The sequence below is a fragment of the Halichoerus grypus genome, chromosome 7 (assembly GCF_964656455.1).
Source record: "Halichoerus grypus chromosome 7, mHalGry1.hap1.1, whole genome shotgun sequence".
NCBI lineage: Eukaryota > Metazoa > Chordata > Mammalia > Carnivora > Phocidae > Halichoerus > Halichoerus grypus.
Window position 1 is genome coordinate 103,174,551 of NC_135718.1, and position 26,345 is coordinate 103,200,895.

General features: G+C 39.1%; 1 long non-coding RNA gene across 1 annotated transcript in view; it reads right to left on the reverse strand.

The window, feature by feature from the left end:
* The window catches only part of LOC118543152 (uncharacterized), a 49,836-nt gene that overhangs the window by 21,955 nt on the left and 1,536 nt on the right, over positions 1–26,345 (reverse strand). Inside the window, exon 2 of the long non-coding RNA XR_013449828.1 lies at positions 24,294–24,468. This is a non-coding gene — a long non-coding RNA (uncharacterized LOC118543152). The remainder of the gene's footprint in view (positions 1–24,293; positions 24,469–26,345) is intronic.

Consider the following 26,345-nt stretch of genomic DNA (forward strand, 5'->3'; position numbering starts at 1 on the left):
CAGCGCACTCCACCACTCGTCCCACAATGCACCTCTTCTCACACTTGTCCTCTACTCATTTCCTTTCCTTCCCATCCTTTTCCTCTTTTCCATCCCCTCACTTCTCCCTTCTCTTTTCTTTTCCCATTCTCTGCTTCAGTCTCATGTCTTGCCCTCCCTTTCGCCTCCCACCCCTTGCCATTCGAAGACTATAAAATTAAGTCCAAAGATAAATTGTTACTACTTGTTTTGAGAATTCTTAGTTTTAATTTTTAAAGGGTGCTTTGAACATTTTTTTGTTTTTCACTCTAAGATAAAAATCTACTTTTCTACGTGTGGGTGTCCTTGGATGTGTGTTTGTTTGTGCCCACGTGTGTCCACATGTACTAATCCTGGGGATTAGTGGACCTAGAAAGAAAAACGGTACCTGCTTTAGGACTGTATTACTTTGGACAAGCCCCATCAAATCTGCTTGAACTCAATCATCTCTTCTCAATGGACAGATACCAGGTCTTCCGCACGAAGCAGATCCAAGAAGACAGATCAAGATGCTGGGGTACCTAATTGCTCCAAAGTAGGGCTGGAGAGCGAATTTTGTGCAGCAGCCTAGCAAACTGAGGAATGACCAATGCCAAGCTACCAAGCTGCCATCACCGAACACTGAGCTGGGAGTAGATGCAGTAAGCCCACTGTTCATAAGATGGTTGTAAATAGCCTCAAGAGATATGCAGTACTAAAATGTGGTAAAATAATCAGAAGGTGATGAGTTTTGATGAGTTTTTGAGTATTTTGACCTTTGTCTATAGTGTAACTTATTTAAGTGTAAGTATATATAATTTAATTTTTAAGAATGCCTCTATTTAATGACCAGCTTGCTGAGTTGTTGAAAATTCAATATTCTGCTCTCATAAACTGGTACAAGCCAGCTCCCGCACAACCTTCAGGAGAGTCACCACTTCTCACCCACTTATACAAGAAAGCCTAACTGCTCAGACCAAATGGGATTTTTTTTTTAAATATTTTATTTATTTATTTGAGAGAGAGTTGAGAGGAGGGGCAGAGGGAGAGAGAGAAGCAGACTCCCCAATGAGATCGGAGGCTGAAGCAGGGCTTGATCCCAGGACCCTAGGATCGTGACTGGAGCTGAAGGCAGATGCTCAATCAGCTCAGCCACCCAGGTTGGGAATTTAAAAGTTGTAGTAATAACAGAATGGAAGGAGGCCTTTTTACAAATATGAAGTCAAACTAGCAACAAGTAAGTTCGCACTGGCGTTGGCATTTGTGAATAAAGAGTTCACTTCTTCAAGCAGAAGAATATCTTCTCAGTGCCTGTGATGCACCAAACACAGTACCTACTCGACCACCAGCTCAGCCTTCCTGAGTCCTCACTTCCATCAAGGCCCTCCACACTGGACCTCTCCAACTCATCTCCAGCAGATTCTTTTTTTTTTTTTTTTAAGATTTTATTTATTTATTTGAGAGAGAAAGAGAGAACAGTACACAAGTGGGGGGAGGGACAGAGAGAGAGCGTGAAGCAGACTCTCCGCTGAGCAGGGAGCCAGACAAGGGGCTCAATCCCAGTACCCTGAGATCATGGCCTGAGCTGAAGGCAGCTGCTTAACCGACTGAGCCACCCAGGTGTCCCATCTCCAGCAAATTCTACAGACTTAAACATCATTCCCCAAGCACATGTGTTCTTAGCTTGAATTACTCCAGCTATTCTTCTCTGCTGAGAAGCCCTTTACCTTCCTCTTTTGCCAAGTCCTGCCCACATTTCAGTAACTAGCTTAGATCCTACCTCTTTCTTGTCATCTCCTCCAACTTGCCAGACTCAGGATCAAGGCTCTCATGGCTCTGGTTAACTGCACATTTCTTAATCTACATCCTGTGGATACATACCCACTACATATTTTCTTCCCAAGGAGATCTTTAGGTCTTGAAGAACAGGAGCCCCTTCACCTAGTTCTAGCTTCTTCTCTCATGGTTCACTTACTAAGAGGTAAACACCTTCTGAGGAGAATGAATGGGCACAAAAGATGCAGTCTCTTCTCTAAAAAGGGCAGTTTGACAAGACAAGAAAGTCTTGGCCAGTTGCATTCCCAGATTTACCCCTACCTAATCCTCAGACACTCAGCTGATTCTCCTATAAAGTAAAGGAATGCACTCAGGGCTGATATTCAGCCAGTATTTATCATGGCATTCCTACCAGATGGTAAATACCTGGTACTCCAAGTCCCCTACCCAATGCCTCCACCTTTCCATCCCAACCACTCAACCTTGCCCAAGCATGCCTTAGATTTTTTTATGATCCAACAACTAATGGTGTTTTTAAATGTACCCAGGATTTGTTTTATTCAACTATGGCAAGGACAGCAGATCAGGGGACACTTGCCACTAATGATAGTTTGTTACTAACAGTTCTGAAGACAAAGGGGCATGCCACACCACACAGGTCCACATGGGGAAGCACCAGGGTTGATCAGAAGGCAGAAAGAGAGGAAGGTATGGCCAAAAGACTTTATTACGATTTTCACAGGAAGAAATGGACAAGGCAGGGTAAGCAACTGAGCAGGCTTAGGATTGGAAAGTTGAAGTAATTTCAGTGGGCTCTTGGCTATAGGTGTGATCCCTAGTTGTCCAGTACCTATGCCTGGGATGATTTAGGATAGAGAGGGTAGTATCCCAGACTACAGAAACCTGATAAAAGCAAGTGAATTAGGGATATGGACTTGGGATTGCTTGGTTTATATATCAAAGGCATGTATATAGGCAAGTTGCTTGCTATCTCTAGGAATTAGCTAACCTTGGGAGAGGCAGACATTCTCCAGTCAGCAAGGCCTCAGGATGTCAAAGCATCATAAATACAAGGAATAAAAATATAATCACGACATCAAAAACTAATGATGTATTGTATGGTGACTAACATAACATAATAAAATAAAATTTAAAATATATATGTATATATATTTAAAACAAAAGGATTAAAGTTTGCGCAACAAGAAGAATCCCCCACAGGCTTGCACCAACACTTTGCTGAGCTCCAGGACAGAATACTTAGATTCACATGGCAAAAGTACAGATTTTTTTTTTTAAGTTTTTATTTTAATTCCCTTAGTTAAGATACAGTGTTGTATTAGTTTCAGGTGTGCAATATAGTGATTGAACAATTCTATGCATCACCCTGTGCTCATCAGGACAAGTGCACTCCATAATCCTTATAACCTATTTAACCCACCCCCCCACACCACTCCTCTCTACTAATCATCAGTTTGTTCTTTTAATTAAGAGTTTATTTCTTGGTATCTCTCTCTCTCTTTCCCTCTAAAAGTATAAATACTTTAAAGTTATAAATTAAATTCACTGTTAAATAAAATATATTCAGTCCCCTTTCCTTGACAATTATATCAATTATATCCTTAACAGTCTCTACCTAGGATCCCAAATGTAATAACAGAAATCTCTGACTCATTTCCCATAGTGTAAAAAGTCCAACTAAAATTGTTATTTCATTTATGATAAGGCTGCAGAAGTTAATAAAATGTCAAGTTTCTTTGCTTTGGGACAGAATTCAAGTTGGTTTGATGATACTAGTTATTGCATTGAGTAGTAGTTTGATTAGCAGTTATGCTGATGATTGATTAAAGAAAAAGAAAAAAGTTAATAAATTAGATAAAAGAATTGATAAATAAAAATAAGAGCTGGTATTTTGAAAAGAAAGGTAAAATAGACAAACCTCTGGCAAATCTAACCCCCACCAAAGAGAGAGAGAAACACGTATAAAGAGTCCAAGATGGTAGAGGAGTAGACCTTAGTTTCGTCTGGTCCCAGGAATTCAGCTAGATAGCTATCAAATCATTCTGAACATCTGTGAACTCAACCAGACATCTAAGAAAAGAATAGCTGCAACTCTACAAATAGAAAAGCAACCACTTTCTGCAAGGTAGGAGGTGTGAAGAAGTGAATCCAAGGCAGTATATGGGAAGGTAGACCATGGGAAGAGGGAGCCTCCCACAGCTAGCATTGGAAAGTGATATAGCAGTCGAGCTCAAAATCAGAACTTTTAAAGGTCTGCTCCAATGAAGGACCTCCCTGACTGAAAGACGCTCAGGTGGTGAAGCGGGGCAGAATCCTAGGCGGGACAGTGTGGTCTCAGGATCTCCAGGGTCACAGGATGAACGCTTGAGTATGGCAGAGTTCCCAGGCATTGGAGCAGGGAAGCCAACTGCAATCACCCAGCCCAGGAGTGGGCTCTCAGCTGAGGGTTGACTTATAGCATAAACTGTGGCATGGTCAGGCAACCGCTCTCCCAGCAGCGGCCCAGCAAGCAGCAGAACTGTGGGAAGACCCCCCCCTTCCTCCCTGGGAGGAACGGCACGTGAGCGGGTTTGGAGACTCAAAATGGGGTCGCATGCCTGAGATAGAAAGACTTGGCCACAGGCTGGGTGAGCACGGAGTGCGGAGGGAGACCAGGAAGAAAGGAGTGATTAACTGCTTTTTCCTGAGGGCCCACTGAGGAGTGGGGCCCTGAGCTTTTGGTGCCTGGGCTGGAGATTGGGAGGCCGCCATTTTCATTCTCATCCTCTAAAGCGGCAAGGAAAGCCTTCAGGGAACAAAAGCCACATAGAGCAATCCAGAGCAGCTTACTTAGCCTGGCCCCCTGGCAAGGGCAGTGCAATTCCGCCTGGGGCAAAGACACCAGAGAATCAGCGCAACAGGTCCTTCCCCCAGAAGATCAGCAAGAACATCTGGCCAAGACCAAGTTTACAGATCACAAAGAAATGCAAAACTCCACTGCTAGGGGAAAATACTATATAGAATTCATGGTTTTTTACTCACAATTCTTTAGTCTTTCAATTTTAATTTTTTTCTTTTTCCTTTTTCAACCAATTTCTTATTTTACCAACTCTTTTTTTATCTTTTTGAATTTTCTTTTTTACACTTACATTCTATCCTTTCATTGTATTTAATTTTATTATTGTATATATTGTATATATAGTATGTATTGTATTGTATATATAGTATACTATATACATATACATATATACATATATACTATATACATACACATATATTCTATAGTGTATATATATAAATTTTTCTTTCTTTACAATTTTTGGATGCAGTTTCTTCTAACAAATAGTCCAAAATACACCCAGATTCTGGGTGCTCTGTTCTCTTCACCTGTTTGGTCATATTCTCTCTCTTTTTTTTCTTTTCCTTTTTTTTTTTTTTTTGTTAAAGTCTTTTTTAATTTCCATCTTTACACTTACATTCTATCCTTTCAATGTAATTAATTTTATTTTTGTCTATATATGTTTTTCTTTCATTACAATTTTGGGATGTAGTTTCTTCTAACAAAAAGACCAAAATACACTCAGGATATAGTGTATTGCTCTGTTCTGTTCCCCTGTCTGTTTATACTTTTTTGTCTTTTAATTTTCATTTTTACAGTTACATTCTATTCTTTCAATGTATTTAATTTTATTTTTGTACATATATAAGTTTTTCTCTCTTTACAATTGTGGGATCTAGTTTTATAATAAACAGACCAAAATACACACAGTGTATTGCTCTGTTCTGTTCACCTGTCTGATTATATTCTCTTTTTATTTTATTTTATTCTATTCATATATTTTAGTTTTGGGTCTCTTCTGATTTGTTTAGTGTATATTTCCCTGGGGTCACTGTTGCCATTTTAGTATTTTATTCTCTTGTTCATCTATTCTTCTCTGGACAGAATGACAAGATGGAAAAACTCACCTTAAAAAAGAGAACAAGAGGCAGTACTGACTGCCAGGGACCTAATCAGTATGAATTAAGTAAGATGTCAGAACTGGACTTCAGAAAAACAACTATAAAGATACAAGCTGGGCTGGAAAAAAGCATGGAAGACACTCAAGAATTCCTACCTGGAGAAATAAAAGAACTAAAATCTAATCAAGTTGGGAAAAAAAGGCTATTGATGAGATGTAATCAAAAATGGAGGCTCTAACTGCTAGGATAAGTGAGACAGAAGAGAGAATTAGTGATATAAAAGACCAAACGATGGAGAATAAAGAAGCTGAGAAAAAGAGAGATAAACAACTACTGGATCACGAGGAGAGAATTTGAAAGATAAGTGATACCATAAAGTGAAACAATATTAGAATAATTGGGATCCCAGAAGAGGGGGTGGGGCAGAAGGTATATTGGAGCAAATTACAGCAGAAAACATCCCTAATCTGGGGAAGGACATAGGCATTCAAGTCCAGGAGGCACAGAGAATCCCCTTCAAAATCAATAAAAAATAGGTCAACACCTTGACATATAATAGTGAAACTTGCAAATCTCAGAGACAAAGAGAAAATCCTGAAAGCAGCTCAGGACAAGAGGTCTGTAACATACAAGTGTAGAAATATCAGATTGGCAGCAGACCTATTCACGGAGACCTGGCAGGCCAGAAAGGACTGGCATGATGTATTCAGAGTGCTAAATGAGAAAAATATGCAGCCAAGAATACTTTATCCAGCAAGGATATCATTCAAAATAGAAGGAGCAATAAAAACCTTCCAGGACAAACAGAAACTAATAAAAGAATTTGTGATCACTAAACCAGCCCTGCAAGAAATTTTAAAGGGGAACCTGTAAGCGAAGAGAGAGCCCAAAAGTAACATAGACCAGAAAGGAACAGAGACAGTCACTATAAAAGTAATACAATGGCACTAAATTCATATCTTTCAATAGTTACTCTGAATGTAAATGGGCTAAATGCCCCAATCAAAAGACACAGCGTGTCAGATTGGATAAAAAATTAAGACCTATCAATATGCTGCTTACAAGAGACTCATTTTAGACCCAAAGAAACCTCCAGATTTAAAGTGAGGGGGTGGAAAACCATTTATCATGCTAATGGACATCAAAAGAAAGCTGGAGTAGCAATCCTTATATCTGACAAATTAGATTTTAAAACAAAGATGGTAATAAAAGATGAGGAAGGACACTATATCATATTTAAAGATCTAAAAATTGTAAATATTTATGCCCCTAAATGGGAGCAGCCAATTATATACACCAATTAATAACAAAACTAAAGAAACACATTAATAATAATACAATAATCGTACAGAATAATACAGAATCTGTTTAAGACTCTCTCCCTCTCCCTTTGCCCTTCCCCCCTGCATGTCCCTCACCTCTCTAAAATAAATAAATAAATCTTGAAAAAAAAAAGAAAAAGAAAAAGAAAAATCATACCAACAGCTCAAGAGATGCTAAAAATGTATTTGTTAAAATCCAACATCCATTCCTGATAAAAATACTTGGTGAACCGAGGTTAGAAGACAATTTAATATTATTTAAAATTTAATAATTTAAAATTAATTAATTTAATAAATACAAATTATTATATGACCAAATTAATGATATTCTCGTTAAAGTTATGAACAAAGATAAAAGTACCCATTCCCAGGGGCACCTGGGTAGCTCAGCTGGTTGATCATCTGACTCTTGGTTTCAGCTGAGGTCATGATTTTATGGGTCTTGAGATGGAGCCCCATGCCAGGCCCTGTGCTCTATGCAGTTTGCCTGAGAGCCTCTGTCTCTGCCCCTTCCCTATTTGTGTACTCTCTTGCTCTCTCTCTCAAACAAATAAATAAAATTTTTTTAAAAAAAGAAGCACCCACAATCACCACTATTTTTCAATATTGTTCTGCAGGTTGTTTTAGAGAAATACAATGAGAAAAATTAACAAGACTGGAAAGTAGAAAACAAATTATTTGCATACATCATTAGTTCATAATGAGAAAATTCAAGAGAGTAAACTGAGAGTCATTAGAACTAAAAGGAGATTTCAAAGTGGTAGCAAGCTATGAGATAACCATATATAAATACAAAGGCTTCTGGCAAAGCAGAAATAACCAGTTAGAAAACATAACAGGAAACAAATCCTTTTCACAAGAGCAACTAAAAAGAGAGAAAAACTTGGAGTAAACATAACAAGAAATAAGCAATGTCTAGATAAATAAAATTGTATGCTTTATATATGAAAATGTAGAATTAACCTTGAAAAAAATGGAAAGACCTTCCAAGTCTCTAAATGAAAATAATTTACTATTTACAAGATGTTAATCCTTTCCCCATTTTAACTGATAAGTTTAATGTAATTCTAATATTAATTCTTGCCAGTTTTTGGTTTTTATGTATTTGTTTTTAAAAACTGGCAAATTGATAAGAATAGCTTATATGGAAGAATATGTAGGCAAGAAGTCATTTTTAGAAAAAAAATATCCTGAAGGTAGGTCATCTCTAGTAGCTATCAAAACATACTACTAAATAATGTTAGTAAAAGTCAGTAAAGTTAGTAAGTTAGTAAAGTTAGTAAAAAGTTAGTAAAACAGTATGATACTGGTAAAGAAAATAAAAGGCCAATAAAACAGAAAAGAGAGCCTAAAAATAGACCTAGGTTTTGGAGGAAACTTAATTATAATAAAAGGAGCATTGAAAATCAGAGCAATTAATTAATGTTGTTAGAAATTTTTGTATCACGGGCGCCCGGGTGGCTCAGTCGGTTAAGCCTCTGCTTTCGGCTCAGGTCATGGGTCAGGCTCAGGATCCTGGGATTGAGCCCCATGTCGGGCTCCCTGCTCAATGGGGAGTCTGCTTCTCCCTCTGCCCCTCCCCCTGCTCATGTTCTCTCTCTCTCTCTCAAATAAATAAATAAAATCTTTAAAAAAAGAAAGAAATTTTTGTACCGGTCAGATCAGCAAAGATTAAAAAGTTTGATAATACACTTCATTGGCAAGAGAGTGTGGAAACAAACAGGTTTTCTTATACCCTGATAGGTGGGAATATAAATTAGTCCAACCTTTCTGGAGCATTTAAGCAATATATTTTAAAATGTAAAATACTCATACCCTTTGATAAAACAAATTCTATTTCTAGAAATTCCTTCAGAAAAAAAAAAAAAGTCAGCAATGATGCAGCTATGAGACTATTGCTTAAAATATCAAAAAAATTGAGAATCTAAATATCAATGAAGAAAAAATAGGTTAAATACATATCCATAGGTTAAATACCTCCATCTGAATGGATCAAGAAAGGTGCCTGTTATAGGTTTTATGTGGAAAAAAGCAATTTGCAAAATAGTGTAGTATGATTCCACCTCTGTTAGGTATTAAGGGGTGGGTGGTGGGGGGCAGATATGTAGGCACAGAATAAAATCTATTCAGATGTGCACAATCTATTTGCATCTGGGAATTGGATTCTGGGGACTCTGTTCATTCCTATAATCCTTGAATTTTAGTACAATGTGCATATATTTCTTTTATTATTAGAAAAAAATCTTTTTAAATATTTCTATTTTAAGAAGTAGAGGTAATTAGTACATAATATGTTTGATTTTTTAAATCTCAAAATGCTGGTTTCATGGGTGGAAAAATCATGAAAATGTCTTTGATCATGACAAGAATGGATCATTAAACTTAATTGCTGTGACAACCTTTAGAGGAAGACATTGAGAATCCTTTCAAATCCATGATGGCCAGGATTAATTTTTTATCAGAAAAAGTAGGTCACGTTCTGTGGGATTCAAGGGTATTTCAGTGCCCCTGGTCCGGAACTCCTCCCAACCCCTTCCTCTTATCCCTTCCCCAAAACCCAAATACCATATACATAAGACTTGTAATCATTTGGCTCTAAGACTTCTTTGTTGCCTTTAAAATGAAATTGTCCCTAGGAAGTCTAATCTATTCTGTTTGATAACATTTATATTTAGAATATGTAAGTCTGTGAGCCCTTTTCCTGACAGCGGGCTTAGAGATGGGCCAGAAGAGAGGGTAGCGATATATGGGTACCATTAGGGTCCACTTTGTCTCTCTTTTGGGGGGCAGCACTGGTAGCTGTGGAAAAGAAACTGAGAATAGATTTAACATAATACACAAAAAAGATGAGCAGAAATAGGTCAAAACATTTTAAATGGCACCAAACTGCTAAAAGAGACTCAAGCAGGATTCTAAGACTGAAAGCTTGGAAGCTAGAACAGTATTTTGACTTTTTTTAAAACAAGAAAATGCATTATTATTTTACTAATAAAATAAATTACTAATAATAATTGAATTAATAATAATCCTAACAAGCTGAAAACAACCTAAAATGTAGAGAATGGTTAAAGTAATTATGATATATGCAGACAACACATACAATTGAATATAATACAGCCATTAAAATGATAAAAAAATATTTCTATATTTAATATATCAAGATGTTCAAGATATATTATTAAGGGAAAAAAGATTATATAATAGGATATCTGGAAGAGTCTCATTTTTTAAGTTGGTTAGATAGATTTAGAGATAAATACACACACAAGCACATTTCTTTACACTCTGGGGCCCAGGACCTTCTCCCAGTAAAATCACCCTGTTCTCTTTTAGAGTCTCCATGGGTTGCTTATTTTAACGTACTCCTCAATTATGTTCTCTTGTTCCTCCACTGCAACGCCCTCTTTGCTTCTGCTGCACTCCGCCCAGAGTTACTGGTAGAATGCTCGTTCCCAACACAAGAGGTTGCCTCCTAGAGATCCAGGAACCTATAAACCAATGCAGCACAAAATAAAGCTGACCTCAGTGCTCACTGCTCTAGAGACCTGCTATGCTCTGACTGAAAAGTGAAGAAAACCCCTTCCCACTCCTGCTTCCTTTGTCATCTAAGCCTTTTGCCTAAAGTCTCTGTTTCCATAGGCCTAAGATATACAAAGCAAGTGGGTGAGCTTTTTGGGAAAGCAGGAAAAAAAAAAAAAACAAGAAGGCACATAACACACATCACTAAATTCTTTGTATTCCCTAAATTTTTGCTCATCAGGAGTTCCCATCTCAAGCCTAGTCCAGATAACACAATCAAAAGTCCTTTATGTAAATCAACCTTTACAAATCAACACCTGCTTCACCCAACCCCTTCCTCCAGCACAGCAAAGCTGTGATACCAGTTCAGGCTCAACCAATTCCCTACCCCAACCAACTAACCCCACACAAACACGTGTACACACACTGAACTAAAAACAGTATTTACCTCTGGGTAGGATTATGGGGGATTTTTGTTTCTTTTTGATTATTTACATTTTCTGCTTTTTCTACAAAGAATGTGGGTAATTTGCAAGTTTTTCTAACTTAAATTTTAAAATCACACTCAAGGCCACACATATAACATTAACAGTGTTTCTCTTTGGGTGGTCAGACTATTGGGGAATTCTTTTTGTTTTTAATTTTTGAAAATGTGCAAATTTTCTAGAATAATTATAATCCCTTTTTAAGTGAAAATGAATATATATGCCTTTACTTTCCTGAGAAATTTAGTTGTGGATTTTTCTGAGAGATTTAATTGTGGATAGAAATGTGAGCTACAAGTGGGATTGGTTCTTAGAAGTGAGTGTTGAAATTCTGGTAAAGAAGAAGGTCCTTTCAGAAAGAATAAACATGGGTAGATTGGTTGGGAAAAGAAAATGGGGTGGGAGGAGAGCAGCAGAAGAAGAATGAATTAGAGATTGAATAGGTGGATTGGGAAGGAAGAGGAAGATTGATAACGAAGATGCAGGAGAGACAGATAATCCATTGGTGTGGTTGCATACTTGCATTTTAGTGGTAAACAGGACTTGTGATCAGTCATCTTCAAAGTGAAGTTCTTCAATTTTACAACTCCTAATCAAGCTTTACTTAGTTAGCCAGGATGTGAAAACCACAAGTAAAACACTAAGGTGAAAGGTGTAGTTTTAAAAGGACAGCCATGGTTTCCATTCACTTAAGGATAGGGTAGGTGTCTGTCATTATACTGTGACAGGGGCAGTTGAGATGGAAGTGGAAAGAGAACACAAAGAAAGTGCAGTCAAGAGGCAGCTCACTAAAACCTGTCTCTTCTGATGACTACAAAAACAAAGTCCAGATGAAGTACAAAAAGCAACAACCTAAAGAATCTGAAAAGCAAAGAAACTTAAATAAGGAGGGGAGCCAAAAGCTGTAAAAGCAATTTGTGCAGGGGTGGGGTTCTCATTTTATTTCCTCTTTTGTTCACATTCTTGAGCCAAGGGCTGTCATGCAGTGGAGCTGCAATGGTGCTGCTGCAGACAGCTAACACCTCAAGAGAAGTCCCTCCATCTGGAAAGACTGGGAAAGGTGGCCACTTGAGCTAGAGAATATGAGAGAGAATCTGGGGTTTTTGTGTGGGTGTGTGTATCCCTTCTCTCAGAGCCTGCCGAGGGAGGCACTCTAGCAGAGTCAGCCAGGATGTCAAATGGCATGGTCAGCTAAAATCCCAATAAAAACCTTGTCTTTCTGGTCAAACAAACTGAAAAAAAAAGGGGGGGGGGTCTTGTGATCCAAAGAGAATTGGAGTAAATTACTGGGTAAATTTTCTCTTTTTTCACTCTCCCCTTAGCACCAAAAGTGGTCCTGGTCACAGGAACTATGTAGCAGCACGGCATCCAAGACTCTAAGAGAATCCCACCTATTTGGCCCAGAGGACCAAGAACAGGGGGCTCTGCAGGTGGGGGAATGTGGGGGAATCCTGGATAGGAGGGAGTTAGAGAATTAGAGAAAGGACTCTCTCAATTCTGTGTATGAACTGGCACAAGACACAGTCTTAACCCTGAGCTGCACATGCATGGAACATATTCAAAGCAGCCTAGCAAAGATTCCAAAAATTGAGATGACAATGGAACTATCACCCACAGAATATAGCCAGACAGTCTGAAATAACCCAAGTGGATTACCTGTTAAAATACCCCAACAAGTCACGGGGCACCTGGGTGGCTCGAAGCATCTGCCTTCGGCTCAGGTCATGATCCCAGGATCCTGGGATTGAGCCCCATATCGGGCTCCTGGCTCAGCAGGGAGCCTGCTTCTCCCTCTCCCTCTGCCTCTCCCCCTGCTCATGCTCTCTCTCTCTCTCTCTGTATCTCTGCGTCTCAAATAAATAAATAAAATCTTTAAAAAAAAAAAAAAATACCCCAACAAGTCAACATTCTCTGGGGGATTTTAGTGGGAATCATTCATATTCAATATTCAAAATGTCTGAAAGACAATCTAAAATTACTGAACACACAAAGAACCAAGGAAAGATGACCAATTTGTAAGGGAAAGACAATAAATGCCAATATCATGTCCTCCCTAAGTACATGTTATGAAATAGCCTAAGGTATGCATAGCTCCCATCTCTAGCTTTGTTTATTTTCAGTGGTTGTTTTCTTCTTTGACACACTGTTTCTGGCTCCAATTTAGGACCCAAGATTGAAGTACAAAACAAACCCAAGTTTGGAAAGGACGGTGGAAAAGTTTGTTCTAACAGAATGTGTCCACCTGACCACTGAAATACCTAACCTAGCTTCTTAGTTTTTATTCGTTGCTAACATTAAGTATTTATTAAGCAATCATAACACACCTACTGGGCAAGAAAAACAGATCATTGCTATGCAGCTACAGGAAAATACAGAGCCAGAGTCCCCAACCTTCAAGAGTCCATTCTGGACGAAGAGTAAACACATGCCTTTGTGTTTTCACAGATTGTGCTTACTGGGGCATTCCCAAACTCCCTTTCATGGTGACATACCTCTAGGCGATGAAATTTTCCAGAACCCACATGGGCAAAGTGGCTGTGCGGAGAAAATACCCTAAAACTCAAAGTGTTTCTGGGGAAGGTAGGGGTTCTACTCATGCTGGAGGAGGCAAGGGAGATGAAATCTGAAGGAACAGATGGTTAGAGTTTCGAGTCCAGCCTTAGGGAACTGATCTCAGTAGGGCAGCTAGCATTGCTTGTGTCAACCCCATGCCTCCAGTCGTCCCACAGGCAGGTGTTGTTAGTGACCATGATAAAATGGAGTGTGGCCCGCCATGGCTAAAGAACTATGCAAATCTCCCAGTTTTGAATTTGAATTGAATTAGCTATATCTTTTTTTTTTAATTTTATTTATTTATTTGAGAGACACGGAGACAGTGACAGAGAGAGTGACAGACAGAGCACAAGTGGGGAGGAGAGGGAGAAGCAGGCTTCCCACTGAGCAGGGAGCCCAAAGTGGGGCTCGATCCCAGGACCCTGGGATCATGACCTGAGCCAAAGGCAGACGCTTAACCAACTGAGCCACTCAGGCGCCCTGAATTAGCTATAGCTTAATAGGCAACAATTTATTTTTATTATATGCTTGAATAATAATGTAAAAGAGAAAAAGGGATGGGAGAGAAGAAATGTTTAGAGGAAAAGGGATGAAAAAAACTGAGAAGAGGTAAGGAAAAAGTGTTATCCTATAAGCTCACTGAGGTCTTATCCTGGCACCTTGCACAATGGCTTATACATAGAGAGGCAAATTCTTGTTGAATGGATGAACAAGAGAATGAGGAAGGAAAAGGGGAGGGAAACAACATATATAAATAACTTAACTTTGTAACTAGTTTAAAATATTCAGTCTCTTTAAATGGTAAGTAAATCTGCCTTTATATAAAAAGGCAACACCAATGATATTCCAGCTCCTCTAGTTGGAAGTGTGTACTCTCAATTGTTTGTTTATCCTCTAACAGATGAATGAGCCCTATATCCCACCCCGCTCCCTTTATGATCAGGGTATTGATCCTAGAGACAGGACCATGGAACAGAGCAAAGCTAACGGGTTCCCGATGAGACCTGAACCCATGGTTTGGCTTGCCCTGGAACTGTGCTCTCAACTAACATAAGATGAAGGCTGAATGCTTATTGACAAGAACTGACTACATACGTAAGTGGGTACACAAAATAATAAACCTCTCTGTCCATGGGGAGTCCCAGAAGAGTGTCACTGACTGACTAATACATGTAAATACTTTGTTGATATAGCCTTAATAGCCTAGCTGTCTGTACAACGAAAGAATTTAGTTTAGAGACACTTGAGCTCAGTATCTAAGGACTACGACAAGCCCACATTCCTTCTCCGTGGAACATAGGGATCTTCTCTTTCAATGGCTAAATCCCAGCCACTTGGTGAAGATGACTCAGTGCTCAGAAAGCTCTAGAGAGCAAATATCAGAGGAAGAGAGCACTGCCTCTGCCAAACACCCCATTTCTCCCACCCAAGATGTATATGCCCCCTAACTATCACACAGTCTGGAAGCTAAGGATGGGGACAATGATGACAGGTCTGGAATTGAACAATAGTCACCCTAGATAATGTTTCTATAAGGAGAATTCTTCTATTTAAGAGACTAAAATTACTTCTCAAATTTAGTTTTTGAAACCATGGTGTTGAAAAACACTGGTTGAGAATCTGGAATCTAGTGTTTATTGAGGTTATCTGGGCCCTTCCATACTCTGACGAGCAAGCAGTGACTTTCTGGAAGAAGGGACAAATCTGGGAACCTGAGCTCAGCACCAGTTTAGAGACCCACTGCCACTTCCAGGCCACTAGAACACTATGAAATTTAACCTTCATTATGGGCCTCATGGCAATAAGGGGTATTTGGTATAGATTTTAAGGAGCATGGGCATCCTCTCCTTGGTGACATGTCAGTTCCAGGTAAGGGAATTACAGGGTTTTGGGGGAGGGCAGGCTCCTCAGATACAGAAAGTCAGGCAAGGGAGACTCTGAGTGACTCAAGATTCTCAGTTTCATTTGAGTCTAACCAGAACTCCCCATTTCAAGTTTGAGTATCCTATTCTCTTCTGATCCTTTCTGGTCGCTTCCACACTGGAAACTTGGCAAGGCTATGAATTCAACAAAATGAAGTTTTGCATTTGATTTTCAACAGTATCAGCCCTGCGATTATAAGAAATAAAAAATCCTTTTAGGGCTGCCATGGAAGTTCTCTGAATCTCAGACCAAAAATTGAACCAAGAGTTTAGGGATCTGAAATTTTCACTTTTCTATAACCACTCCACTATACTACCATCCTGCAGTGTGGTCCTTGCAGGGGTTGCTACTGCCATGTGCAGCAGCCACTGGGGCCCCCAAAGCACCTGCTTCAGTTGACATTTCATTACAGTCAAACATGTGTGATCATTTGATTGTTATGCCATTGAGTGTCATGTAGTACCAGCATTGTATTTCCCATTGGCAAGGGGCTCAGACCAAACCAACCCCAAAAGACAATCATGGAGGTTTTCTTCTAGGATATTCTTGGTACCAATTTCCATTTCAGTCAGGGTCCAGTCAAGAGACAGAAACCACCAGTAATTCAAACAGGGAAAGCCTAATATAAAGAACTATTCACTCCGTTAAAAGGTGGCTAGTTAGTGAAAAAGGCAAAAGAGAAATTTATGTTGTCATAGAGGTGGTGACCACAGACTATGGCTATCACATATAGGGCTGAAGGAATGGTAAACAAGAAGGAAACTTCAAAATATAGAGAAGGGATGTACCAGGCAAAGATTCAGGCCTCTCCGGGATGGCTTAGCTGCTAAAGAAACATGCCACCCACCACTGGGATGAAGAAGAAATCTTCTGGAAGACATTTACTCGCTGGAGCCATGGGAGCAATCCATCGCCACAAAGAATACTGCTGGGGCCAGTATTGAGAGAATCCCTCCAGCACACCTTCCACCCCCTGTCTGAGCCTAACATCAACCCCACTGGCAGAGAAAAACTACAGTTTGCACAGTACAGCTCCAGGATTGTAAAGTAGGACAAAGACAAAGGTGGATTTGGATCTAAGGGAAAATAAACTAATAACCGAAACACCTGAATACAGGGGCTGGGAGTAAAGATGGAGGGACATGAACAATTACAAGATATACATGGGAGGCAGAATCACTGAACTTGGACTTACTCCTGGGAGGTAAGTAAAAGGAGTCAGGATGACTTTCTTCTAGAGAGAAGGGGAAAACTGGGGATGTCCAGTCTTGTATCAAATGAGTTTTTGTGGGGAAAATAGGGAATTAAGAATTACATTTTGGGCATATGTCATATGATGCACACAGGTCAAGGCATTAAATGGGCAGATAGGTGGCAATACAAATCTTGAGTTTGGCCGAAGATAAAAATGAGCATTATCGGCATATAGATGCTACTTAAGGCCACAGGACTCGATGATATCACCTCCAAAGGAACTACAGATAGATGAAACAGTCAAGGAATGTGCCCTGAGAAGCTCCAGCATGTAGAAATCAGAGAAGAGATGAGGAGTCAGTAAAGGAAACAAAGAAGTCAGGGAGAGGAGGAAAAAATCAGGAGAATTTGGCGTTATGGAAGCAGAGAAAGAAATGCTTCCCTAAAAAGGGATCAACTTTGTCTAATATGTTGAAAGTGAAGAAAAGCTTCCGTTGGCTTTAACAAGATGAGTTTTAATGGATAGAGGAAGAGAAAAAGAGAGGAACAGAAATGAGTGGAAGCAAGAGGAAATGTTGGGACAACAGAGCTGTCCAATATGGTAGCCTCTAGCCACAGGTAGCTACTGAGCACTTGAAATGTGACTGTGCAAAGTGAGATGTGCTGTAAGTATAAATTACACAAAGACTTGGTACAAAAAATATTAAATAATCTCATTAATAATTTTTATATTAATTGCATATTAAAATGATGAGTTTTGTAGATATTGGGTTAAATAAAATACATTACAATTAATTTTACCTTTCTTTTTACTTTTTTAACATGACTGCCATAAAATTTTAAATTACATGTGTGGCTCACATTATATTCCTGTTGGAGAGAACTGTACTAGAGCATGTTTGTATGCTAACAGAACGAGCAGAAGAGAAGCAGAGGTTGATGATGTAGGAAGAAAAAGAGTGAGCAGAAGAGGGAAGACCTGAATAAGTTTAAGTAGATGGGAGGAGGGATACAATCACAGGTGGGCAGACAGAGAGAAAGATAGGTGTCATAGGCAGATATTTGTCCTATCCCTTATTTTTAATTTTTTTTAAGATTTATTTATTTATTTATTTTTTATTTGAAAGAGAGGGGGCGGAGGGAGAGAGAGAATCTCCAGCAGACTCCCTGCTGAGCATGGAACCAGACATGGGGCTCAATCTCACAACCCTGAGATCATGACCCGAGCCAAAAAACAAGAGTTGGACATTCAACTGACAGCCACCCAGGTACCCCTGTCCTATCTTTTAAAAGGAGACACAATCCATTCATTCTAAATAGTCATTGAAGGCTTAATAAACATTTGTCAAGGTCTAGGTTGCAAATAAAATCTCTATATGCTTCTGAAGGTACAGATCAAATTGCAATAAAACAAGAAATTAATAAGAAAAAAATAGCAAACCCAATCTAATCACATGAACATTATAAAACAGTTTTCTAAATAACTCTTGGGTTAAAGCGGAAATCAATACTAAAATACAGAATGTTTAGAAATTAATAAAACCCACTACATTTCAAATCTTATGGGATACCATGAAAACCTTAACTGAAAAGAAAATTCAGAGCTTTTAGTGATCTTACTAATGTATATAAATGACTGAAAATAAATGATCTAAGCATCCAATTCAAGAAACTTAAAAAAGGGGCACCTGGGTGGCTCAGTCGGTTAAGCGACTGCCTTCGGCTCAGGTCATGATCCTGGGGTCCTGGGATCGAGCCCCACGTCCAGCTCCCTGCTCAGCGGAGAGCCTGCTTCTCCCTCTCTCTCTGCCTGCCACTCTGCCTACTTGTGCTCTCTCTCTGTCAAATAAATAAATAAAATCTTAAAAAAAAAAAAAGAAACTTAAAAAAAATCAAACCAACAGAAAATAGGAGAAAGCAATAAAAATAAAAGGAGAAATTAATGAACTAGAAAGCACAGCAAAACAGAACTGCATAGACCTGATAAATAAAAAATAGGGGGTTTTTGTCTCTGCTACAACACAAAAATCATTAGTAAGTCTGATCAAGTAAAAAAAGGGCAAGAAAACACAAATATATATAATGAGAAAGGGAGTATAACCAAAAATAGAGTTTTTTAATTCTCAGATTTCTTATATATGCCAGTAAATTACAAAGTCTACATGAAATAGATTTTTTTTTTAAGTAAGCTCTGTGCTCAACGTGGAGCTTGAATTCATAACCCAGAGATCAAGAGTCACATCTCCACCCACTGAGCCAGCTAGGTGCCCTGAAATAGATTTTTTTTAAATATAAATTACTAATATTGGCTCACAGAGAGAAAATTAGCCAAATAATCAAAGAACTTGAAAATGTAGCAAAAGATCTAACTTCAAAAAAAGCACTAGTTTCAGATGACTTTATCAGAAAGTCTTACATATCTTAAAGAACACTTAATTCCTGAGTTATTTAAATTATTCAGATAATAAAAATTATGACAAGCTTCCCAATTTACTTTAAGAAGTTTAATCCTGATACTAAAAGCTAACAATGCCAACAAAAATAAAATATATCTTGGTTCATTTTTACTAATGAATATACATTTAAAAATCTAAAATAAAGGGGCGCCTGGGTGGCTCAGTTGGTGAAGCATCTGACTCTTGATTTTGGCCGAGGTCATGACCTCAGGGTCATGAAATCAAGCCCCGTGTAGGGCTGGGCGTGGAGCCTGCTTAAGATTCTCTCTCTCTCCCTCTGCCCCCTGCCCCCCACTCATGCGCTCTCTCTCTCTCTCTCTCTAAAATAAAATTTTTTTTTTAAATCCAAAGTAAAATATTAGCAAGTCTAATGTATCAGACTATGAGATATGTTTGATGGCAACTAACAGAAATCCTGACTTAAATTCTCTTTAAAAATAAGGATATTTCTTGACTCAGAAGTATGTCTAGAGGTAGAATAAGTTTCAGGGCAGGTTGTAGGTTCAATGACGCTATTAAGAATCCAGATCTTTTTTTTTTTTTTTAAGATTTTATTTATTTATTTGACAGAGACACAGCGAGAGAGGGAACACAAGCAGGGCGAGTGGAAGAGGGAGAAGCGGGCTTCCTGCGGAGCAGGGAGCCCGATGCAGGGCTCTATCCCAGGACCCTGGGATCATGACCTGAGCCGAAGGCAGACGCTTAACCGACTGAGCCACCCAGGCGCCCCAAGAATCCAGATCTTTTCCATCGTTCTGCTCTGCTGCTCTTGGTATTATGTCATTCCTGGTTTTGCAGCAACATAACTGCAATATTTCTAAGCAAAATTTCCAGGGGAAAACTGGCTCCCTTTTCACTCAGGAATGAGAACGGTTTTCCCAGAAGTTCTCCTAGTGGACATTATGTCTCATTAGCAAGTATTGGATTGAATGCCCATGCTTGAACCAATCCCAGTAAATGACACCATCCTATTTTAGTCCAGAGCATGAGAATCCCTTGGAAGACTTGTTAAAACACATATTGCTCGGGGTCCCATCCCCAGAGTTCCTGATTCAGCAGGTCTGGCATGGGGCTTGATAATCTGCATGTCTAATAAATCCTGTGGGAAGGTAAATATGCAGGAGGAAACAAAGGCAGTAAGGTTTGTTTGCGGATTTCTCTAGTGCCATGTCTAAACTGTTAAGAGTCTGTCTCCAACAAAAGGAGAATTTATGTCCTGCCTTTTAGGAAAAAGAGGAGCTTTTCCTGGCTTTGCTGAGTTGCCTTCAGCTCAAAATAAATTTTATGTCAAAGAGGCATATATGGGAATGACATTCTGGTTTCTTTGCATAGGTATGTTATTGATATTAAAGCTTATTTTTTCAACCCTTATAATAAATTCATTTACTTTTAGCCAGCTTGACAACACAAGATAAGATTTTCTCTCTCTCCTTGTCTTCTTCCCAACTTTCTGTATCTATTTAGTTTTTATCCTTTATCCTCCACTTTTTTTTTTTTAATTTGGAAACAAACTTTAAATAACCTCTAACCTAGAACAAGATTACTTTCCATTTTCCCTAACAAAGACACATCATACCTCATATCTTTTTTTTTTAACCAAAAACATATCCTGCCTTATTTGTATATTTTGCCTACAGAATTTTTTTCCTTATTATTTCTAGCATTTTTAGTTACATATATTGATTAGAATTTTTAACTCTTAGAAACTCTAATTTTAGTGAAAACTAGGAAGCTGCCGGTTGTGAAGTGTTTGTTATATACCAGCATTCTGTAGTAGATTGGCAAATGTATAAACATATCATTTCAGAATTTCTAGAAGCATATGCTTTTTTCTATAGATAGTTTTTTCAGTGTGGCAGGAAGATCCACACTATGAACAGACCCAAATATCTTTTGTCTCCCTGTAAGAAAAAGCCAAAGTAGATAAATTTATATTTAGCATTTAATGTTTCAGCATTTTATCTTATTATTACCTATATATTCAATAAATATCTAGTATATTAATTTAATTTAACTTAGTATAACTTTAAGGATTCAAGTTACCAAAAAGATTTTAGAAACTATTTTTAAGCAGCCATATTTTATAAAACATAATCATTGTTGAAAAGTTCATTTATAAACCTATTCCATTTACATGTATTTAGTTCCCATTTCTAAATAATTATGTTTAGACTAATCATGAAACTGACAGTTAGCCATCATCTTTAGTTATTTTTCTTGCTGACAATTTTTGTAACATTGAATATCATAGAAGCAAAGCATCTGTTAAAGCATCTACGTGGTTTCTCTCTCTCCTTCTGTGCTTGACTTACATTAAGCAATTTATTTTAATTATATGTGTATTTTTATTATATGTTTTGTTCTTAGGATGATTTCAAAACTTTATAATCTTAAATATCTAATAGAGACAACATAAACTCATTTGAGTAGTCTTAATTTATGTAAGTGCTTATTTTTTTAAGCCAATTAAATTGAGCCCTTTTACAACTTACTTCTGGCAATAGCATCCAGAGGTCAAAAAGTATCACATACATAACATACATATGTAGACATGCATAAACATATAGATACAAACAGAAATCTTATAGCTCTGATTCTAAAATTTTAGCCATGAGACAGGTATGATAACACAAAATTCACTAGTTTATAAAAGAACAGTTGAATCCAATTGTGTTTCTGACGGATGGAACAAGTTAAGGAAACCTACTTGGATTGCTAAAGCTTTTTTACTAGTATTTGTGTAGAAGACTTTTAGGATTTGTATTTGCCCTCCACTGGTAATCTTACGGAGGCTCTGGACTAAATTTGGGGCAAGGAAGTTTTCATAGCAGTTTGTTTTTTCAAAAAGCACACCCCCCCCCCTTTTTTTGGTATATGGTGTAAGTACGGGTCCAACTTCATTCATTTGCATGCAGATGTCTGGATGTCTTTCTTCATTGAGTGGCCTTGGCACCCTTGTCAAAGATTATTCGACCATGTACATAAGGGTTTATTTATGGGCTGTCTTTTCGGTTTCATTGGTCTATACGTCTGTGTTTATGCAAATACCACACTATTTTGATAACTGTAACTTTGTAATATGTTTTAAAATCAGAAAAGTGTAAGACCTCCAACTTTGTTCTTTTTCAAGACAATTTTGAGGCTATTCAGAGTTCCTTGGTATTCCATATGAATCTTAGGATGGATTTTTCTCTTTCTGCAAGAAATAACTTTGGGATTTTGATAGGAATTACATTGAATCTGTAAATTGCTTTGGGTTAGTGTTAACATCTTAATAATATTAAGTCTTCCAATCCATGAATATGGGATAGTTTTCCATTAATTTGTGTCTTCTTTAACTTCTTCAAGTAATGTTTTATAGTTTTCAGTGTACATGTGTTTTAAATTTTATTTTATTTTTTTTATTTTTTTTATTTATTTGACAGAGGGGAGGGATGGAGGCAGAAGCAGACTCTCCGCTGAGCAGGGAGCCTGATGCAGGGCTCCATCCCAGGACCCTGGGATCGTGACCTGAGCTGAAGCATGTGTTTTAAATTTTAAACAAAAATTTCAAGAAGTCACTCACAGGAAAATAACTTAAGTTCTCTTACTTTAACTTTATAACCACTGAGCTATTGTCATTTACTTCAAGTCTACTATTTAAAGGCAGCAATTATTAAATGCAGGAATTATAGACAGAAACTGTGCTGGAAGACAGCTTGACCCACAATCAGTTCACTCTTGAGATGAATGAGGTCCACATATTCAGAAAGCTGACTCTATAATGGAGAATTCTGCAAGTTAACTTGTATGCAGAATACTTTTTTTCCTAGAGGATAAGTAATTAAAATGTGCTAAGCTGGAGCTTATGTATACATTATTAAAAACTCCACAAGAACCGTAGCAATCGTTGACAAGTTAGACCAACATCAAGATTTTTCTGGGAGGAGTATTTTATTACCAACATTGCTTAGAAGTGCCAGATTTTGTTGATAATAACATGCAGACTGACATCATCATTATTGTTGTTGTTGTTGTTGTTGTTGTCGTCTTTGTCTTTAAATTCTCAGGAAATGCAGAACTTTATTCCCTGTTCCTGGGGAGGGCTTCTCCCACCACTGACCTTTATTTAGCTCCCTCCTGGCAGTAGGCCTCAAAGAGTTTGAGTTCGGAAGCTAGCCGGCCACTAGTCCCCAGTGTAGTTTTAGTGACTTGGTGCTTATCTTGCTCCCTTCACCTGCTACTCTGCTTCGAGTTCCTGCTACTCTCCACTCTTCTCACAGCTGGCTCACGGCTTCTGCTCCCTTCCTCGCCTGACCATCTTTCGTCTTCCACCCCTGCTGCGAACTGCTGACCTTGACTCTGCTGTCTTGCATTCCCGTCACCAAGAGAGGGTCCCATAATAAAACACTTCGTGCCAGGCTCCCTCAGGGGCTGTTAGCCAGTTTGGAGGCCGACTGCCTTTGGGCCAACACCCAGCCCTGAGCAATCACCGAGGGCCAGAGTGGCGGGGCCATATGGTCAGCTTTCCTTTGGAGGGAGCCCAGGCAAGGCAGGCAGGCATTCAAATGGGTCCCTCTCCAAATTCCCCTTTCTCCCTGTTTTCCTTCTTTCTTCTGCCTGCCTGCTCTTGTGACTTCTCTGCTCTCTGCTTTCTCTCTTTTCTCTCCCTCTTCCCCTTTCCCCTCTTTCTATGACAGTTTCTGTTATATACAGATATGGAGCTTCACAAATTTATATTCACTGCCCACTCTGTAACCATAATAAATGCTTCCCCTTAGCACATAGGGCCTCTTATGCTTAGCTAAAAGCAGATAAGGGAACTGGTTAACTTACCTCACCACCCTTCAAACAATTCTAAGTTGGCTTGGGGTCTTTAGTTACCCAATAATTATACAATGTCTCTAAATCTAATCCTTTAACCACTTATGAACAAATTTCTCCCCCACCCCCAAAAAATTATTCTTTGTGAAACTTCGTAAGCAGTCTCTTTCAGGGTAAAAAGTAAACTTTCAGGGTGCTTTATTTGGGAAAATAAGTGTCAGAATTTACGACTCCAGAGCCCTGCTGAGTTATTATTCATCATTCCAGCATTTTAACAGCTGTTGTATTTTCATTTTCACTCCCACCTTGGTTTCTTTCCAGATTGCGGATGTCCTGTAGTAGATACAACAGGGAGGAGTGACCGCGTTACCCGAGACAGAGAAGAGCAGTGGGGAGATTAGCAGCCCTGCTCATACAGCAGGTGCGCAGCTCTGTCCTGCCCACACAAGTTTCCTGTGCACCAGCCTTCTATTTTTATTTCTGAAATGACAATCAGATTTAACGAGAAAGCTTATAAGAATTGCTTTTAAAAACCTAATTCCACCTCCCTAACATTAATTTCAAGTTTTATGTATCTCCCGCCACCACCCCCCACAACGCATAAGGATTTTTCCCTAGCTACAGTTATCACTAGGGACACGCAGCTCTTTTATTCCCAGCCGGAGGCTGACAAACTTTGTTGTTGTGGCGGCAGGAGGTAGCTAAGTGCTTCTCCAGCGAGTCGTGTAGTCTAGCCCCATGCCCAGCATGTCTAGTGGGTCACAAATATTTATCAGTAAAATACGGTCAAGCCTTTAGGAGTTCACAACCTAGTTGAGACAATGAGAGAGAGACGGTAAGGCACCGTTGCTCTTCCAAATGGCCATTGCCAATCCTACCACCTTTTCCTTCAGTCCGTCCAAAGTGGTAAAGGAAGAAGGGCCTACCAGTCAGACAGGAGTCATAGCCCTCTGAAAATCCCAGCAATCCCTTCCTTCCTGCCATCCAGGGGTTATTTCTCAGAACTTCAAGACTCTCCCCAACCCTGCCAGCTGCCGGAAAACATCTTCCTCCCCTGATACCACAGCCTCTCCCCTGTCTGCAGAGTTAATTCCTCCCTTAGACGGTCTCCCTTTTTCACATTCTGGTCTCTCCCTGGAACGCCTTCCTTGGCCCTCCTCCCTGCCTCCTTCCCATGGCGCTTCCTGCTAGCCCTTGGGAAAAGAGCTCTAACTGCTGCCCTCCGGGAGGGACTCAGCCCATGGAGCACCTACCTTCACTGTAGTAGAGGTTAAACTAACTCCCTACACAGGCCACACAGGACAGACAGTATTCTTTCAATTTTGTACATTAAGTATATGGGACTCTTCTTTCCTTTGACAAAGAAATACGCTCTATCTTTTTCTTCCTTGGAGCATATGGCCCTTGGTCAACCTTTCATTTTCACAATTTTGACAGAGATAGGGATACATTAGGATAGGATTCATTTTCCTCCTAATTCTATTCTAGAAACTATAACAGTGCAAGAGGGGCATTAAAGTGACAATAGACACTAATGTCGGTATGTGGTGAGGAACCTTCTGAGTAACAGGGAACATATGCACTCTTAGAAGGCTACTCTCCAGCCACTGTTCACCCACATGCAACGTGGGCCCAGTGTGGCTAGATCTGACTTTCCAGGAGACAGAAATCCAGATATTTTTGTAAAAAATCCTGTTTTTCGAATGTTGTCAGCTAATTCAAAAGAACTTAAAATGCTGCAGAGGCTAAAGCAAAGAAGCATGCAGGGTGCAAGAAGACTTCCAGTGTGCAGTCTCTGGCACTGCAAATCCTAACAGGCATTTATCTTATTTTATTATATTTGCTTAATTTACAACAGACAGTTCCACAATTATGCTTCTTTTTTTTTAAGATTTTATTTATTTATTTGACAGAGAGAGACACAGTGAGAGCAGGAACACATGCGGGGGGCGGGGTGGGGGGGGAGAGGGAGAAGCAGGCTTCCCGCGGAGCAGGGAGCCCGATGCGGGGCTCGATCCCAGGACCCTGGGATCATGACCTGAGCCGAAGGCAGACGCTTAATGACTGAGCCACCCAGGCACCCCAATTATGCTTTTTCTAGAGATCAATAGTCTATTTCTGTATTCTCCATAGTTGTGGTAAATCTGGGTTGTCTACCCTATCTCCATGGCATTAATAATAGTGTATTAAAGTTAAATTACCCTCCTTTCCCTCCTCTCTTTCTACCTCCCCTGCAAAAGGAGTTAAGACATAGCACTTTTAAAACCAAAGCTTGGAGTCAAATTAGTTTAGATATGAAATTACAGTAGCTCTATAGCGTTCTCTAGAGTTGCTAGAAATTTTACCAGTAATCTTAC